The sequence below is a fragment of the Elephantulus edwardii genome, unplaced genomic scaffold (assembly GCF_000299155.1).
Source record: "Elephantulus edwardii isolate Elephantulus edwardi_28Jun2011 unplaced genomic scaffold, EleEdw1.0 scaffold00019, whole genome shotgun sequence".
NCBI lineage: Eukaryota > Metazoa > Chordata > Mammalia > Macroscelidea > Macroscelididae > Elephantulus > Elephantulus edwardii.
In genome coordinates this window covers 12,519,317-12,538,998 of record NW_006399769.1, presented here as the reverse complement: position 1 = coordinate 12,538,998, position 19,682 = coordinate 12,519,317, and positions in this window count along the sequence as shown.

Genomic DNA, 19,682 nt, shown 5'->3' with positions numbered 1-19,682 from the left:
TATGGCATCAGGATTGGAGGAAGACTCATCAACAACCTACATTATTCATATGACACAAATGTGCTTGCTGAAACTGAGGAAGACCAGAAGTGTTTGCAGCAGAATGTCAAAGTCTGTAGTCTTCAATATAGATTGAAGCTCAACGTTAAGAAGACAAAGATTCTCACCACTGAGCTAACTGGCCGCATCATAATAGATGGTGAAGGTATTGAAAATAACAGCTTCTACTTACTTAGCTCCACAATCAACACTCTAGTCACCAACAGCCAGGAAATCAAAAGACAAATTGCATTGGGAAATCTGCTGTTGTAAACCTCTCCAGGGTACTGAAATACAGTGAAGTCAGTCTAGAGATTAATGTGTGCCTAATCCTGGTCACAGTCTTTGCAATTATTTGCTATGCCTCAGATAGTTGATCAGTGGTCAAGAATGACAGAAGAAGAATGCATGCTTTTGAGTTGTGGTGCTGGAGAAGAGTCTTGAACATACCATGGACTGCCAAGAAAACAAATAGGTCTGCCTTGGAGATGGTGAAACAGTGTCTCCTTGGAGGCTATGATTTTGAAGCTCCATCTCACATACTTTAATTATGTGGAAAGGAGCAACCAGTCCTTGAAGAAGGACATCATGCTTGGAAGAGTGAAGGGGCAACGCAGGAGAGGAAGACCCATATGAGATGGATTAATATAGTTATTGGGGCAATAGGGATTGGTATATCAAAATCAGTGAGACTGGCTCAGGACATGATAAGATTCAGAGCTTCTGTATGTCACTATGGGTGGCAGGCAGCTCAACAGCATATTAAAACAACAACACCATATATCTATATCCATCTACATTCATTTATATTGAGTTTATTTACATAAATGTATATTTAGGTATTTGTGTATCTAGTGGCCTAGTGCTACGGAATTGTGTTGGCAACCCAAAGGCACATGTTTTAAATCAACCAGTCACTCTATAAGAGAATTATGGGCCGTGTCCCCCTAAAACCCACTGAATCAGTTCCAACTTGATGGTATACACCTTTGGATTATCAATTTTTTTAATTAGAACTCAGATTTTTCTGGACTATTCCACTTAAGTGGTATAGGAAAGCTTGTATGTGTGAGAGAAAAGTAACTTTTATAACATGCTCCATGTGGGCACTCTGGCGACCTTGTTGGATAAAGAGTTGCATTGTCAAACCAAAGAAGGTTACTCAAGTTCACCACCTACTCTAACCAAAAGATGGAGAATCTCCTCCCAATGTGATTTACAGCATCTGAAGCCTACTGGAAGATCAGTTATGAGTCACTATGGATTTGTTCCAACTTGACAACAGCCACCATGAGTCACCATTTGTAGAATAATTAAATAAGTAAATAACCTTCAGAAATTTATTTATGTGATTATTTATCTATTTATGTTATTTAGGTTTCCTTCTCTTTGACCTTAGTCCTTTGTATTTAGACTTTAGAACTGTTGTTGCTAGGTATCATCAAGTTGACTGTGACTTTCTTAAGAGACTCCAGGTGGCAGGGTAGAAATGCCAAATGGGGTTTTCTTCTCTTTAATTTTCATGGAAGCACAATAATAGATCTTTCTTCCTCAGAGCAGAGCCTCTGAGTGAACTTAAACCATCAGTTTTTCAATTAGCAGCTCATGACTTAAACGTTTATAACACCAGGACTCCGTTAGACTTTGGTGAGACTACAGTTTTATTACTCTACCATATACATTTAACATCTCACAGTGAATTACTCTGCTACAGGCCATAGACACTAGGAGCTATCAATTTTCACGTGAAGCAGCATGAGTCAATCTTGTAGTAGAAATTGCAAGTGCTGTACTTAAAATGCAGTAATTCTTTATCACATATCCCAGGGAAAAGGAAAGAAGTCATCTAATCTTAGTCTCTACAATTAGAGAAAGCTTTATATAAAGCTTTTATCCCAGAAAACTGACTGTATACTTCTCAGTGGGGCTAGCTGGTGAGATTTAAAGTCTCCTTTTTTAGAACTCTGTCAGAGAGGCAATGTGGACACTAATCATTCATATACCCTTTACTTTAACAATAATTTCCATACATTGTGTTTATATAATTAATTACTATTGATTAAGTACTTTTCTCACTCCTCATATCATATTTTTTTTGCTTATGTGTACATTGTATTTCTCATAGTTAGTAGAATCATAGGTTCAAAGGATTTCACCTAGTGTGCAAATGTTCTGCCTAGTGACTGCTTTAACTGAAAGTTTGCATCCCATCTGGAAAAGTTCTATTATAATGGACTAAAGGCCTACTGAAAAGTCATTCATGGAAGACATGATAAAGCCCAGTTCCACTCTGACATATATACAGTCAACACAAGAGAAAATTAAGTGCATGGCAACCAGTGCACAGTGAAACAACATCCCACAATCAGAAACACAGATTGATGATGTTCTGCATGAATGAAAAGAGCCAAAGAAATGGGACAAATCTGAGTTTCCCAACAAGGAACAGAGGAGAGTATGCTTGGTTTTGATATTATTATAATAAGAAACTTCTTAACTCTATTCTAATCTACCATGATCTATAGTCCTATTCTCACAATTTCTCCCATAATCACTATCTCCTTGTTCTTATTTTAAAGACAAAGGCCCATGACAAGAGCATTCAGAAAGTATGCCCTTCAAAGAATGATGAGTGCTGGCTTAAGCTTGTTCAGTACTTTGAGCACTGCTCACTTTTTAATTCTCTTAATTGTGCATTACCTATTGTGAGGTTATTCTTTTCGTCTGTTAAGTAGAAATTATGCAAGTAATTACTCAGACACTAGAGCTTCCTGTGGTTCAATGAGAGATTTACCTCTCTAATTTACAGTACCCAGAAAAAAAAATAAAAACACACAATTCACGTTAAAAGAGTAGGATACAAGAAAATGCACAGCTCAGATTTTCAGATTTTATTTTCCTTGCAAATTTTTTGCTCTTTATTTTCTAAAAATAATACTAAAAAGGACTTAGAATTTAATTTGTTAGAACTACTCTCCTCGTAAATACAAAATCATAGCTTACTCATTGTATTATGGACAACAATTGTAACTGTCTGGGTAAAGGATCTCAAGGGCTGGTTAAAACAAAACAAAATATGTAAAATACAATTAAAACAAAACTCATTGCTATAATGATTATTCCATTTTGTGGAGTTGCTCCATCAGATCCCCAAGGTTTTGTACATAAAAGCACAAATCATCTTTTTTTTCACTCAAAGAGTTTGATAAACTACGTACCTTTCAATGAACTGGTGAGCCCACAGCTCACTACATTTTAAAGGGTAATATTGACTAAAAGTGTTGATGCACATAGAAATCAAGGTTTAAGTAGATCATTTCTTTCACTGCTTACAATAAAAATACCTGGAGTTATTATGGAAAGTTTTAAATCTAATATAAAATTATTTTAAACATTAAGTAATCAGTCACTATATGTTTTGTTCAAATACATTAAATATTTTATTTATTAAGCAAAAGTATTATTGGTAATCAATTCACTTATACAAAAATACAGGTTAAAATCTTTATACTAAGAGTAAAAAGAAAATATTTGCAATCTGCCTATGTGAATATTTTTTATTATGCTCAATCCAGTAAGTTAATGAAAGGCAGTCTCTAAAAGTGGAAGTTCCCAAGAAGAAACTTAAAAGAGAGTGTTAGTGAAAAAGAGAGACACTTTCAATGAGCTAGATCAACTTGGTATCTACAACATTTGGCTCAAAAATAAAACACACCTTATGAGGATGGTTCTGGACTTAGAAGCAATCTTTTATTACACATAACTTTCTTTTATGAAATGTAAATGCACTGTGGTTGTTGTTGTTAGGTGCCACTGAGTTGACAGGACCCATATCGACTCTATGAACAACAGACTGAACTCTGTTCTATCCTGTGCCATCCTCACACTTTCAGACACACTAGAGCTAATTGTGGTAGTCACCGTGTCAGTCCACCTATTTGAGAGCCTTCCTATCCTTCTCTGACCTTCTAGCTTTCTGAGCAACTCCAAGGAATATCTTCTCTTAGCAACATGTCTGAAGCATGTAAGGTAAAGCTTTATCATCTTTGCCACCAAAGAGAACTCTGGATTCACTTTTGCCAAGACCTATCTGTTTATTCTTTTGGCCTCTATGGGATGTTCAGTGCTATTCTTCAACACCTTAGCTCAAAAGCATTGAGCATTGTGCTTGAGAGGACAGAACAACAGCTATGATATGACTCACTGAAAATGCATAATTTATAATGCCCATCTTTATTCTCAAGATTATTTATATGTGTTTCCTTTTGTTTTCCCTTCATAAATTTGTTCTTTTTTTTTTACTTTTTCAAAGAATTTATTTCAGTCTATTTCAGTTGTTAGATATTACTTTCCATTTAATTAATTTCTACTTTTTATGTTTACTAATTTCAAACTTGTGCTTTCTATGACTTTATTCTTGCTCTTCCTTTTTCTAATTTCTTAAGTCAAATGTTTGGCCTATTAAGTTTGAAATTTTTCCTCCATTTAATAAAAATATTTCATTATTTCTACCACCGGTAGAGGATCACAATGATGAATGGGAACCTTCTGAAGATTCAAAAATTTTTTTCCAATATAGTTAAAAGAAAATTTACTGACTGGGAAAAAAAAGAAAACAAAAACATTTGACTATGAAATATCGAAAAATTTCATAAAACAATATATGATCAAGAAGCAATGATGATGGGGGGGGGAAAAAAGTTCAAGCTGCTCTGAAGAACTTGACAAAAAATGAGTACCTAGGAATTGATGGGTTGCTAACTGATATATTTCAACAAACAGATGCTGCCCTGGACATATTCACCAGGTTGTGCCAAGTAATCTGGAGGACAACTACTTGGCCAACTGACTGGAAGAGATCCATATTAACTCCCATTTTAAACAAAGGTGACCTGACAGAGTGTGGATTTATGGAGTATTATCACTAATATCACATGCAAGCAAAATCCTGCTGAAGGTTTTCCAAAAATGACTAGAATAGAGTTATTGACAGATAACTACCAGAAGTACAAGCAGGGTTTCAGTGAGTTCGTGGCACTAGAGACTTTATTGCCAATGTCAGATGTATCTTGGCTGACTGTAAGTAAAGATTAACCGAGGAATGTCTATGTGTGTGTAATTGACTATGCAAAGACATTTGAATGTGTGAATCACAACAAATTTTGGCTACTTATCTTGAGAAGAATGTGAATCCCAGAACACTTGACTGTGCTCATATAAAACATATACTTGGACCAGGAAGCAGTCCTCATACAGAGCAAGGACACACTGTATGGTTCAAATTAGGAAAGGAGTGCATCAGAGATGCATCTTGTTTGCATACCTTTCAATCTGTTTGTGGAACAGATCATTCAGGAGGCTGGACTTTATGAGGAGGAATGTGGCATCAGGACCGGAGGAAGCCTCATCAACAACTTGCATTATGCAGATAACACAACTATGCTTACCAAAACTGAGGTGAATAGCAGCATTTGCTATTGAAGGTCAAGGACTACAGTCTTCAATACAGATTTAATCTTAACATCAAGAAGACAAAGATTCTCACCACTAGATTAATTGGCAGCACCGCAACAGATGGAGAAGAGATTGAAGTTGTTAACAATTTCAGCTTACTTGGCTCCAAGATAAACACTCTTAGCACACCAGTATCAGAAAGTAAAAAGACAAATTACATGAGTGAAATCTGTAGTCAGAGATCTCTCCAAAGTGCTAAATAACAATGATGTAATTCCAGAGGCTAAGGTGCACCTAATCCTGGCCACAATCTTCACAGTTACTTGCTAGGCATCAGAGAGCTAAGTAGGATAGAAGAATTGATATATTTAAGTTGTGGTGCCAGAGAAGAATCTTTAATATATCATTGACTGCTAAGAGAACAGACAGATCTGTATTGGAGAAGATGAAACCCTTGGAGGAAAGGATTTTGAAGTTTTATCTCAAATACTTTGGACCAGGAGGAACCAGTCCTTGGAGAAGGACAGCAGGTTTGGAAGGGTGGGAGTCAGCACAGGAGAAGAAGACCCCCATTAGATGGATTAACACAGTAACTGACGTAAAGGTATACGTGTGTAAGAGTCAGTGAGATTGGATCAGGATAGGTCAGGGTTCAGAGCTATTGTACAGAGGATTGCTAAGAGTCGCAGGTGACTCGATTGCACATAACAACAATAACCTCTCAAACAAGGGTCTCAATGAAACTTTACAGAATTCTAAAGGGCCTCCACAAGTAAAATATCCAATTACAAATTGGACAAAAGGCATGGAAAGACTTTTCACAGCGGAAGCCATTCCTATGGCCAACAGACAAATGAAGAAATGCTTAAAATTACTTGCAATAAGGGAGATACAAATAAAAATGCCGATGAGATACCATCTCATCCCAGTAACTTTCACAAAGTTTAACAAGAAAGCAAGCAATAAATGTTGAAGATGTGGAGATATTAAAACTCTCATGCACTGGTGGTGGGATTGAAAAATGGTACAACCACTCTGGAAGGTAATTTATCATTTCCACAAGTAGCTGAACATAGACCTTCCATATGACTCAGCTATTCCACTACTAGGTATATACACAAAGGAAAAGAAAACTGAAACACAAACAGATATTTATACATCAATCTTCATAGCAGTGTTATTCACATACAGACAGTTCAAATGTCCATCAACAAACTACCGGAATGAGAAACCGTGGCACATTCACACAATGGATTATTATGTAGCACTCAAGAGCAATGATTCTGAAAACTACTACATAACATGAGGAAGCTAGAGAGCATTATGCTGAGTGAACTAACTCAGAATCATAAGGACAAATACAACATTTGTCTGCTATTATAAAAATATAAGGATAATGAGTAAGATGTGTATAAATGGCCAAATAGGGAAGAGAAGGGAAAGGGACAGGGAAAGGAAGGAGAGGAGAGCAGAGGAAAAGGGAGGGGAGGGGAGGCGAAAGAAGGGGAGGGAAGGTGTCGGGAGGTAGGTGATGATTTTGGGGAAAGGGGAAATCACTGGGGAAAAACTATTGAATTTTACTTATAGCCTTTAATTTTTAAATATTTTCACCATAACTAATAGGCACAAAGCACTTAAAGTTTTTTAAGAACTATGGTAAAGTTTTTAATATAAATTCTTATTTATTCTTTATACTAATAACTTTTCACTTTCGCTCTCTTACATTGAGTAGTCCTTGACTTGCAGATGCCTTCCACCAGGCATAGATAGCAGGAAGAGAAGACTGCCACTGGGAATCTCTGATGAAATCAAACCCCCTAAGACAATTTTGTTCTTTGTTAGTAGCACAACATCCTAGGATTATATACTCTAAGAGCTCACTACTTATAACTTAGAGCAAGTTGTATTTCTTGTTTCTTTTACATAGGAAATACAGAGAAGAGAGATAACTCGCAAGAGTGTATGTTGTTTTTGTTGTTGTTATGTGCTATTGAGTCAGCTGCAACTCATAGGGAACCTATGCACAAGAGTTCTGAAGTCTATCATATCCTGAGCCCGTCTCATTGATTCTGACACACCTATTCTCATTATCCAGTTACTGTGTCAATTCATCTCATCTGGGGTCTTCCTCTTCTGTGCTGTCCCTCCACTCTTCCAAGAATGATGTCCTTCTCCAAGGACCAGTCCCTTCTTGCTTCATGCCACATGGAGAAAAATTCAAGATTCAAGTTGCAACACTGAGAGACGTTATGGGCTGAATCTTTAATTACACAGAAAACAACAAAAGGAAATGGAGGGAATACACAAAGTCACTCTACAAAAAAGAATTAGTTGTCATTAAAAAGTTTCAGGGAGTACCATATGAACAAGAGTTAGTGGTAATGAAGAATGAAATCTGAGCAACACTGAAGGCATTGGCAAAAAATAGAGCCCCAGGACTCAATGGAATACCAATTGCCATGTTTCAATGCAGCCGTGGATGTGTACACCAGTCTAAGCAAGGAAATTTTGAGGACAGCTGCCTGAACAACTGACTGGAAGATATTCATATTTATTCCCTTTCTCAAGAAACGTGATCCAATAGAACATGGAAATTATAGAGTAATAACATTAATATCACATCCAAGCAAAATGTTGCTGGAGATAATGCAAAAATGGCTAGAACAGCACCTTGATAGAAAACTGTAAGAAGTTCAAATGGGCTTTATGAAGTCTTGGCACTAGGAATATTATTGTTTATGTCAAATGGATCCCGGCTGAAAGTAGAGAGTCCAAGAAGAATGACTAATTCTGTTCTATTGACTATGCATAACAAATTATCCCTAACATTGAGAATAAAGGGAATCACAGAATGCTTAGCTGTACTCATGAGCGCTCTATGCCTAAATCAAGAAGCTGTTGTCCAAACAGAATAAAGAAACACTGCATGGTTTAAAACAAAGAAGGCTATGCATCAGGGTTACCCTTTCTCCATATCTTTTCAATCTGTATGCTGAGTAAATAATTCATGAAAGTGGACTTTATGAAAAGGAATGTGGTGTCAGATCAGAGGAAGATTCACAAAAAATATACATTATAAATATGACACAAACTTGCTTGGGGAAAGTAAGGAAGACTTGAAACACTTGATGCAATCGCCTTAGGTATGGATTACATCTCAACATCAAGAAAACAAAAATCTTCACCATGTGGCCAACAGAAACATCATGATACATGCAGAAAGATTTGAAGCTGTGCACGATTTCACCTTATTTGGATCAATAATTAATACATTTTGTATCAGCAGTCAGGAAATCAGGAGACATAATGCCTTGCGGAAGTCTGCTGTCAAGGACCTCTCCAAAATACTTAAGAACCATGATTAATATCAATTTGAAGATTTAGGTCCATTTGATTCAGGCCAAGGTCTTCACAACTACCTATAGTGCATCAGATGACTGGACAAAGAATAAAGATAACAAAAGAAGAATTGTTGCCTTTTAATTGTGGTGTTGGAGAAGATTTCTATGTATCCCATGGTCTGACAAAAGAACTGAAAGATAAGTCTTGGAGAAAGTGAAGCCAGAGTGCTCTTTGGAGGGGAAACATGATGAGGCTTCATCTCTCATGTTTTGGACATGTTGCTAAACTATTCCCTAGAAAAAGACATCAAGCTTAGAAAGATTGAGGGTTAGCAAAGAAGAGAAAGAAAGATCCCCTACTAGATGGATTGACACAGTGATGGTAGCAATGGGCTTTATTATGTGAGACTTGATGGATGAGGATGGTACAGTATAGTGTGAATTTTATAGGATTGCTATGCATCGTACTCAATGTCACCTAGCAATAACAGTAGCATTTATTAAAACAAATCTTTATAACTGAATCCAATCTCTATTTGATAATATATAATATGTATTTCACAAAGAACTTATCACTTGTATTTATGTTTATTTCCCTTCTAATAACCAGAAAAATATTGACAACGGGATGAATGGAAAGGAAACTGCTAATTATCTTCAATCTCTTAATCTCTCGCTAGTATGTAAAAATTTCCTTTGATGAGTCAGCAGTGCGGAACATTTTTCTTTTGTTTCTAGATCTCACTATTTTAGCCATATTTCTCATTTAGAATTAATGATCCACTTTATGGACAATGTGGATAACTGTAATAAGAATACCATAAAAACCTGATTATGGCATGCTCTTTCTGCAACATTTATTCCAAATTAGATTATTCCGATGATGCTGGTGAATCCAGAAAATGAGACATTAAAAATTGGGTTAGCTCAAGTTTTCTTTCACAAAGATCTCTCCATAGGTATTTAACAATCCACATTCAGAACAAGACATCTGGAAAAAGGTGAAATATGATTAGTTTAAAAAGGATATTTACAAGCTTCACATAATTTATGTTTCTTTCATGGCAGATTGAGTTATGTTCTTTTCTTAAACCACTGCAATCTGCTTAAATGTCTTCCTCTATTTCAGGAGAATGGGTGAGAAGTCATATTTTCCTTTTAGCAGCAATAGAAAGGGGAACATAAGGTGAGGTGTGTGTGAAATGAAGAAAGGCAGCACTGTTTGTATGTGAGGTACCTTGTGTATGTATTTGTGTCAGAGTGTTGAAAAATACATTTCTATGTCATTTGATTTCTTTTCCTTCATAAAGTCCCTGAATACATCTGTCTGGCTTCATTTTATTACTTGATCTCCAGTTGACTCTTGCTCCTAAAAAGCACTTCTTTCCTAGAATAGACACTTTACTGAGGTAGAAATCTCAGTTTCAAAAATTACTCTCCAGTTCTGTTTCTATCATAAATATTCTGGTCTACCAATTTTTTTTTGTTTAGCATTTTACACTTAGGGCAACATTTCACTTTCTAGGAATACATTTGTCTCTTTCTATGACCCTTCTTAAGAGATAAAAGTGATTTTTGTCTCTTCTGTACTACCTTATTAGATTTTCAGTTCAAAGTATATTTTAACAAAATCTAGATAATACTTGAAAAAATACTATATTTACTTCTACAAAATAAAATTTCATTTGCAATTTACATCATGGTATTTTTTGTTTGCTGGTATTCTAGTTATGATTATGACTTGAATACTGCATAACCAGGATTCTGTAGAAGATTTTTTTTATTATGTTGTTTTCTTAATTGATTTTTTAGTCAAAGTTTATAGAGAACTTGAGTTTCCATTCATTCATTGTTGTACATTTTCCTCCATGCCTCACCCCAATTCCATTTTCTTTTAAAAAAAATCTTTCATTGTTGCACAATTCCTCACCTCCACCCGAGTCCACTTTACTATGTAGTTCTTATTCCGTTTAAGCAGTTCTTTTCCTCATCTGTTTCCATACAGTATACATTATTAACCCCCTCTTTTCTTTGTTTTCCTCTAACCTCAATGTCAGTCCTGTTTTACAACAGTGGGATTGTGCAATATTTGTTCTTTTGTGACTGAGATCTTTCACTCAGCATAATGTCCTTCAAGATCACCTATTTTGTAGAATATTTTATGAGTTCCTTGTTTTTCAGTGCTGCATAGTATTCCACTGTGTGAATATACCACAGCTTCTCTATCCATTTTTCTGTTGATGGGAATTTGGGTTGTTTCATCCTTTTGCTATTGTGAACAAAACAGCAATAAACATGGGTGTGCATATATCTGCTTGGGTGGCAGTTCTAGTTTCTTTAGGATATATTCCTAGTAGTGGAATTGCTGGGTCAAATGGTATGGCTAGTTCCAACTTTTTGAAAAAGTGACATACTGCTTTCTATAGTGGTTGCAACATTTTACACTCCCACCTACAGTGAATAAAAATTTCAGTTTCTCCACAACCTCATCAGCATTTGTTGTTTGCTGCTCTGTAGAATTTTTCTATTGTTACTGGGGTGAGATGATATCTCATAGTTGTTTTGATTTGCATTTCTCTTAGAGCTAAGGATTTTGAACATTTCTTCATGTGTTTCTTCATCCTCTGAGTGTCTTCTTTGGCAAATTGTCTGTTCATATCCTGGGCCCATTTTGCAACTTGGTTGTTTACCTTTTTCTTGCTATAGTGCTCGAGTATTCCATAAATTCTAGATAGAATTTTTTTATCAGACATGTCATTACCAAATATTTTCCCCCAGTCTCTGGCTTTCCTTTTTACCATATTGGAGATGCTTTTAGATGTGCATATGGATTTGATTCTTAGAAGGTCCCATTCATCTATTTTATCCTCTCCTGGTTGTAGGTTTTTCAGGATGCTTGGAAGACTGTTCATCTTGTAGATTAGGGCTTGTGGAGTTCTTCCAAGCTTTTCTCTGATGAAGTTGATACTCCTTGCTTTTAGTTCTATGTCCTTAATCCACTTTGAGTTGGTTTTTGTGTATGGTGTGAGGTATGAGTCTTGCTTGAGTTTTCTGCAGATGGTTTTTCAGATTTGCCAACACCATTTGTTAAAAGGCTGTTGTTGCCCCACTTAACTGATTTTATCTCCTTTTAAAAAATCAATTGATCATAGGTAGATGGGTTGATTTCTGAGTTCTCAATTCTATTCAGTTGATCTAGGTGTATGTCATTGTACCAGTAACATGTTGTCTTGACCACAACAGCACTGTAGTAGGATTTAAAATCAGATAGTGAGATGCCTCCTACCTTTTTTCTCTTTTTAAGGACTGCTTTGCTTACTTGGGGTCTCTTTGAATTACAAATTAAATGGGAGATTGTCTTTTCCATCTAGTTGAAGAATGAAGTTGGTGTTTGTCTTGAGATTGCAATGAAAGTGTAGATTGCTTTTGATAGAAGTGTCATTTTCAGAATATTGAGTCTTCCTATCCAAGAGCAAAGGATATTTTTCCATTTCTCCATGTTTCTTTCTGTTTTGTGTAGTAATGTTCTGTAATTTTTTAATAGATTGTGTTTCTAATTAGATTTACTCCCAAATATTTAATCTTGTTATTAGCTATTGTGATGGGTATTTTTATTTTTTTTTAGCTCCAGTTATATATTCTCTTTGTCACTGTAGAGAAATCCAGTTGATTTTTGTTTGTTGATCTTGTATTCTGCCACTTTGCTGAATTGGTCAACTATGTTCATTGGTTTTCTTGCTAATTCTTTAGGGTTTTCTAAGTATACTTTCATATCATATGCATACAGAGATAATTTTACCTAATGTATGCCAATTTGGATACCTCTTATCTCCTTCTCTTTCTTATTGTTATCTCTAAGACTTCCAATATAATGTTGAACAGGAGAGGTGATAGTGGGCATCCTTGCCTAGTTCCTGTACTCAAAGGGAATGCCTTTAATCTCTCTCCATTGAGAACAGTGTTGGCTCTCCAGTTTGCATATATACTTTTTACTAAGTTGAGGAAATTACCCTCTATTCCTATTTTGTTAAGTGTTTTAATCAGGAAAGAGTGTTGGACTTTGTCAAAGACTATTTCTGCATCAATTAATAGGATCATGTGGTTCTTTTTTTAAATTTTTCTTAAAATTATGTGTGTGTGTGTGTGTGTGTGTGTGTGTGTCTGCCATCAAATAGGATCTGACTGGTACAGGAGGAGATTGTCCCTCCTTCTCCAGCAGAGCATCTGGTCGATTTGAGTTGTGGAACTCAGGGTTTGAAGTGTAGCTTCTTGCCAGTAGGCCACCAGAGCTCCCTGGATCATGTGATTCTTGTTATTCACTTTGTTAATGTGATGAGTTACACTGATTGTTTTTCTTATGTTGAACTATCCTTGCATGCCTGTTATGAATCCCACTTGTTCATGGTGAAATATTTTTTGTTATATTATTAGATTCTATTGTCCAGGATTTTATTCAGGATTTTTGCATCTATGTTCATAAGAGATATTGGCCTATAGTTTTCTACTTTAGTGGTGTCTTTACCTGGCATTGTTATCAAGGATATGTTTGCTTCGTAGGATGAGTCTGGGAAAAGTCTGTCTTTTTCCATTTTGTGAAATAGTTTATATAGAATTGGTGACAATTCTTCTCTGAATGTTTGATAAAATTCAATTTTAAAACCATTTGATCCAGGGCTTTTTTTTGGCTTGAAGTTGTTTTATTACCTTTTCAATTTCTTCTTTTGTAATAGGTTCAGGTGTTCATATTTGTTTGAGCACCATTTTTCATAATTTTTATTGTTTTGTTTGAATGGGTGTTATTAAATGCTTTATTCTTGTTGAATATGTATATATTTAAGAATCTGTATTTGGATACCTGCTATTGTCCTTTAGCAAGTATTTTGTCCAAGGAGAATAAACAGGTTTGTTCTAGAGAGAGTGAAACCAGGGTGTTCCAGGAGGCAAGGATTCTGAAGATTTGTCTGGCATACTTTGGTCATGTTGCAAGGAGTGACCAGTCCTTGGAGAGACATACTGTTTGGAAGGGTAGATAGACCGAAAAAGAGAGGAACACCATCAATAAGATGGACTGATTTATGATTGGAGTAAAGAGGGTAAGTATGACAGAGACAGTAAAGTTGGCACAGGATAGAACAGGTTTCAGGACTATTGTTCTTAGGGTCTCTGTGATTCACAAGTGACTTGATGGCACAAAACAGCAACAAGAATTTCACTTTGTTAAGCATTTAAAACTGCTGATTGATATATTAGGAGAATATGATTTTTTCACAAATTTTACTGATAAATTAATAATCAAAATTATTTATTACTAGTACAAAGGGAGTATATTTATCTGTTTTTCCAAAACACTTGAGGGAGAAGAGAATGTCTATTTTTACAGTTTAGTATGATGTTGTTGTTGTTGTGTACCATAGAATAGGAATCAACCCATAAATGACTCTTCTGGCGGGTTTTCAGAGGCAGTTAATAGCTCAGGAGAAGATTGCCAATCACCAGTGTAGCAACACGTGGCCTATAACTGCATGCTTTTTCCAACCACAGCACAGCTTCATCTCTCATTCTCTTAGTGTGTAATTCTCTTTCATTCCTTTTATAAGGCTGACTTCAGTCAATAGTCAATCTATGAGTAAACTAGTTTAGAATTTCTAAGAAGAGTAAGTTTTTCCAAAATTTTGAGCGAAGGAAAAGTCAACTTTTCTCTTGGCCCACATGAAAACAAAACAAAATTTAAGATCTCATCTTCTCTAATTGTTATTTTGTAATAGATATGGTGAGAGCCAATTATGTCATCTCAGAAGGAAGAGCCAGTCTTCCAAAGGGACAAAAAAGCCTCATGGATAACTGTGCTTCCCTGTCCATATTTTTCTTACGCCATCTTGCAGCTAGCTACACAAATGCTCCGGAGAGGATGAAAGGCCTGGGAAGGAATGGCTGCTCTCACTTCTCTTCCTGGTAAAGAGACACAGACTTAGATGCTGCTGGTGCATCAGGTTGTCAGATTGATCAGGGCTCCAAAGACATACACTGCACAGGGGTACAGGTTAGGACCTCACATCTTTAGAAGCTAAAATTCTAAACCCTGCTTATTGACTTTGCTATTTCCTTTCTTTTTGGTAGTTTCTAGTATTTCTTGGCCCTTTGGGATTACTTGGCTTCTACAGAGGTCCTTATATGGTATCTGCCTTCTTCTATGTGTCTCTATGTCTATTGTTGGCTTAGGTGCCAGTCAGTATGATTCAGAGCAACCCTATGAACAACCCTGCTCTTCATCTCTGATGTACTTAAGCCCCTTGTTGCAGTTATGGTGTCAGACCATCTTTTGGAGATCTAGACTACCCCTTTTATTTTTGTAATTGTGATGTCAATGAAAATTTACAGAAAGGTTGAATTTTCATTTATTCATTTTTGCACTTTCCCCTCTCCCGCAATTCCCCTCCTTCAGTTCAATTTCTTTTCTTTCTTTCTTTTTAAATTTTTTTCATTGTTGCACAATTTTCCACCTCCTCTTCCTTTCTAGGCTGCCGCTTTTTTAACCCCTGATCCACCCTACCCCAGTGTAACCTCATTAACACAACAAAAGGAAATTTCTCTTTCTAAACAGAGTGATGTCCACAGGTATGAGTGTTGGGAATCCAACACATAATTTTGAGCTGAAGAAAGGACAGAACACAATCTGATCCATAAAACTCATATTTAGTCTATGAAATAGAATCTATTTAGCCTATGGACTAGAAATTATTCCAAGATATTGGTTCTAATTATTTGCAACATGTCAATATTCTCATAGTTTCCATTATATTCTCTTTTCACTCATCTAGTCTTTTTTTCTCTTACAATTTTTATATCTGTCTCTCTATGTGCAGTGGTCTTTAGAAGCTATAGTTTCTGTTTAGAATGGAGATTTGGTGTTTGTCAATTCATCAGTTATAGGTATGAAACTGCCTTGACAAATGCCTTTTATCCCTTTGCCTCTATTTACTTAAAGATTCAGAATGAGGCATCTTTACTAGAAGATTAAAAATATCAGTATCCTATCCCCATACTGGTAGAGAGGTACCTGTACTTTTCAATCACTTGCTATGCATCTGAATACTGTATAATCAATAAGGATGACTGAAGAATTAATATCATTGCATTGCAGCGGTGAAGAAGAATATTGAATATCCCATGGAGGGAAAAGAACAAACAGGTATACCTTGGAAAGGGTCAAGACAATGCTCTCTTTGAAGACAAGGATGGCAAAACCTCATCTCTCATACATTGCACACATTGCTAGGCCGGGCTAGTCCTTTGAAACTTATATCATGCTTACAAAGATAGAGGGTTAGCGAATAAAGGAAGACTTCTAATTACATGGATTGACACAGTGACTATAGCAATGGGATCGAGTGTATGTGTCACAGATGATGAGAATGGCACAGGAAAGAATAGGATCGAGATTTGCTGTTCATAGGGTTGCTATGAGTCATATTCAAGTAAAAAACACATAAGGAAAACAACTCCCCATTTTTTGTATTTTTTTAGCTTGTTTTCCATTTCTAATGTAATTTTGATCATGTCTTTATTTGCTATGACAGGAATAGGCTTCTTTGTTTTATCTACAAAGTAATATACTTTTCAGTATCATTTTTCTGTTGTTATTCTTTCCAGCTATATTACTCTGGAATATACCTGGCAGTATGATATTTTCCACCTTCCTAACTCAATCAGAAAATGTGGAAAAAAACCAAAAACAAACCAGGTAAAATCTGATTTCAATAATACGTAATGTGAGATCTAAATTACATCAAATCTTCAACATATTTTGTCCCTGATTGGAGTTCTTGTAGGTAGACAAATGAGAGAAAGCAGATGCAGATGCAAAATCTATGAAACCAAGGCTAATCAGATGAGGGAAAAGGCTGGTTGATATTTTTGGAATCTGAAGCCTTCTTGGTAATGAGAATGATCTTATCTTTGGGTTGTTGTCAGTCTATATATGGGCTGTTAGTAGAATGCTTATACGTGTGTGTGTGTGTGTGTGTGTGAGTGAGTGTGTGTGCGCGCGCGCATTTCTTCTTTCTGACACACTTGAGTCATTGTACTGCAATCACTGTGTCAATCCTTGTATTTAAGGATCTACCTCTCTTTCCACTTTTCCAAGTATGATGCCCCTTTCCAAAGAATACTCTCTCTCAGCAATATGTCCAAAATATGTGAGATTTATCATCCTTGCCTCAAGTGAGCACTCTGTTTGCACCTTCTTCAAAACATAATCGTTCTTTTGCAGTCTACATGGTATTCAGTACTCTTCTCTAATAACATTTCAAAGGTATGATTCTTCTTTTGTCATCCTTAGTCAATGTCCAGTTTTCAAATGCAAAACAAGTGATTGAAAAGACTGTGGCCTGAATCAGGTGCACTTTAGCCTTCAAATATTATTGATCCTTAATAATTTGGAGAAGTCTCTGAGTGCAGACTTTCCCACTACAATGCATTTCCTGATCTCCTAATAGTTGGTACCAAGTGCATTGATTGTGGATCCAAATAAGATGAGGTTGTTGACTGTTTCAATCTTTTCTCCACCTGTCATGATATTGCCTATAGGTCTAGTGGTGAGAAGTTTTGTTTTACTAATGTGAGATGCAATCTATATTGAAAGCGATTCTTTAATCTTCTGAAGCAAATGCTTCAAATCTTCCTCGCTTTCATCAAGCAAGGTCTGTCATCAGCACAGTGATGAATCCTCCTCCAATCCAGATGCCACATTTATGTGTGTGTGTATGTCAGTGTGTGTATGCTACATGGGAGCTCTGGTGGCCTAGTGATAAGAAACTGAACTATCATCCCAAAGACACATGATTCTAGGACACCAGCTGCCTTGAGGAAGAAAGATGAACAATTTCTTCACTTGTAATTGATTAACTGCCTCTAAAAAACCTACAGGAGGATCAGTTATGGGACAGTTCTGATTCAACAGTACACAACAAAAATGAGAATGTTATATACACACACATACACATACATGCCTTATTGGGAAAATCTGCTATCAGATACCTCTCTGCGTACCAAAGAGTAATGATGTCAGTCTGGAGACTAAGGTGCACCTGATCTGGGCCTAAGTCTTTTCAATTACTTGTTATTCATCAGAAAACTGAACAATGACTAGAGATAATAGAAGAAGAATTGATGTCTTTGATTTGTGGTGCTGGAGAATAGTATTAAATACACCATGGACTGCTAGGAGGAAAAAACAGCTTTGTCCTAGAGAGGCTGAAACCAGGCTACTCCTTCAAACTAAGGATTCTGAAGCTTCACCCCTCTTATTTTGGACTTGTTGCAAGAAAGGATAAGTTCTTGGAGAGGAGCATCATGCTTGGGCGGGTGAAGAGACAGCACAAAAGAAAAAGACCCTCTATGAAATGGATTGATTCAGTGACTGGGGTAATGGATAAAAGTGTGTCAGAGATAGTAAGATTGGCCAGGATAGAGCAAGGGCTTAGGGCTGTTGTACATAGAGTCACTATGAGTCACAAATGACAACACCTAAAATCAAGAACAACGATATATATTTGCCTAATATTTACATATACATGTCTACTATAACTTGTGATTGTTGTGATGCTAAACACTGTGACACTGATGTGTCAAATGCAATAGTGATTATCCTTGGTGAACAGTGTTTGGTGGTGCTCCCAGATTAAAACAGTTTTGGAAGCAGGAGTAGCATTTACTTCTGAAATTACTTGCCTTTGTAAAATCTATGAACTTAGAGAAACAATGAAAGTTGTACGCGTGCTTGTATGTATGCCTAATTTTTATGTATATGCCTAATGTTTATATATAAATAAAGACATTTGACTGTGTGGATCACAACTAATTGTGGCTAACATTGAGGATATTGGGAATCCCAGAACATTTAATTGTGCTTATGTAAAGCCTATACATGTGCCAGGAAGCAGTCATCAGAATAGAGCCAGAAAACGCTGCATAGCTCAAAATGAGGAAAGGAGTAATGTCAGAGATGCATCCTGTCTCCAAACCTTTTCAGTCTATGTGCAGAAGATACCATTCAGGAAGCTGAGTTGTATGAGGAGGAATGTGGCATAAGAATTGGAGGAAGACTTATCAACAACATATGTTATGCAGATGACTCAACCTTACTTGCTGAAATTGAGGAGGACCTGAAGTGTTTACTGCAGAAGGTCAAGGAATATAGCCTTCAATCATCAAGAAAACAAAGATTCTCTCACCACTGGGCCAATTCGCAGCACCATTTTGGATGGAGAAGAGATTGATGATGATAACAATTACAGATTACTCGGTTCCACAATCAATACTGTTGGCACCAGCAGTCAGGAAATGAAAAGATGAATTGTATTGGAAAAATCTCTTGTCAGAGATATTTGCACAGTCCTAAAAAGCAATGATGCCCATCTAGAAACTAAGATGCGGCTAATCCAGGACATGATCCTTGCATTTACTAGCTATGAATCAGAGAGCTAGAAGAATCAGGGCTTCTAGCGGTGGTGCTGGAGAAGAGTCTTAAACATACCTTACAGACTGACAAGAAAACAAACAGGTCTGTCTTAGGGTGAAAGCAAGCTTCTCCTCAGAGGCTAAGATTTTGAAGGTACGTCTTACATATTTTGGGCATGTGGCCAAGAGTGACCGATCCTTGGAGAGGGACATCATGCTCAGAAATGTGGAGGAACAGCACAGGAAAGGAAGACCCTGAATGAGAGAGATTGATACAGTGATTGGAGTACGGTCGTTTGTGTATCAGAATCGGTGAGATGAACTCAGGATAGGGCAGGCTTCAGCGCTGCTGTACATAGGGTTGCTATGGAGCAAATAACAAAAAAAGTA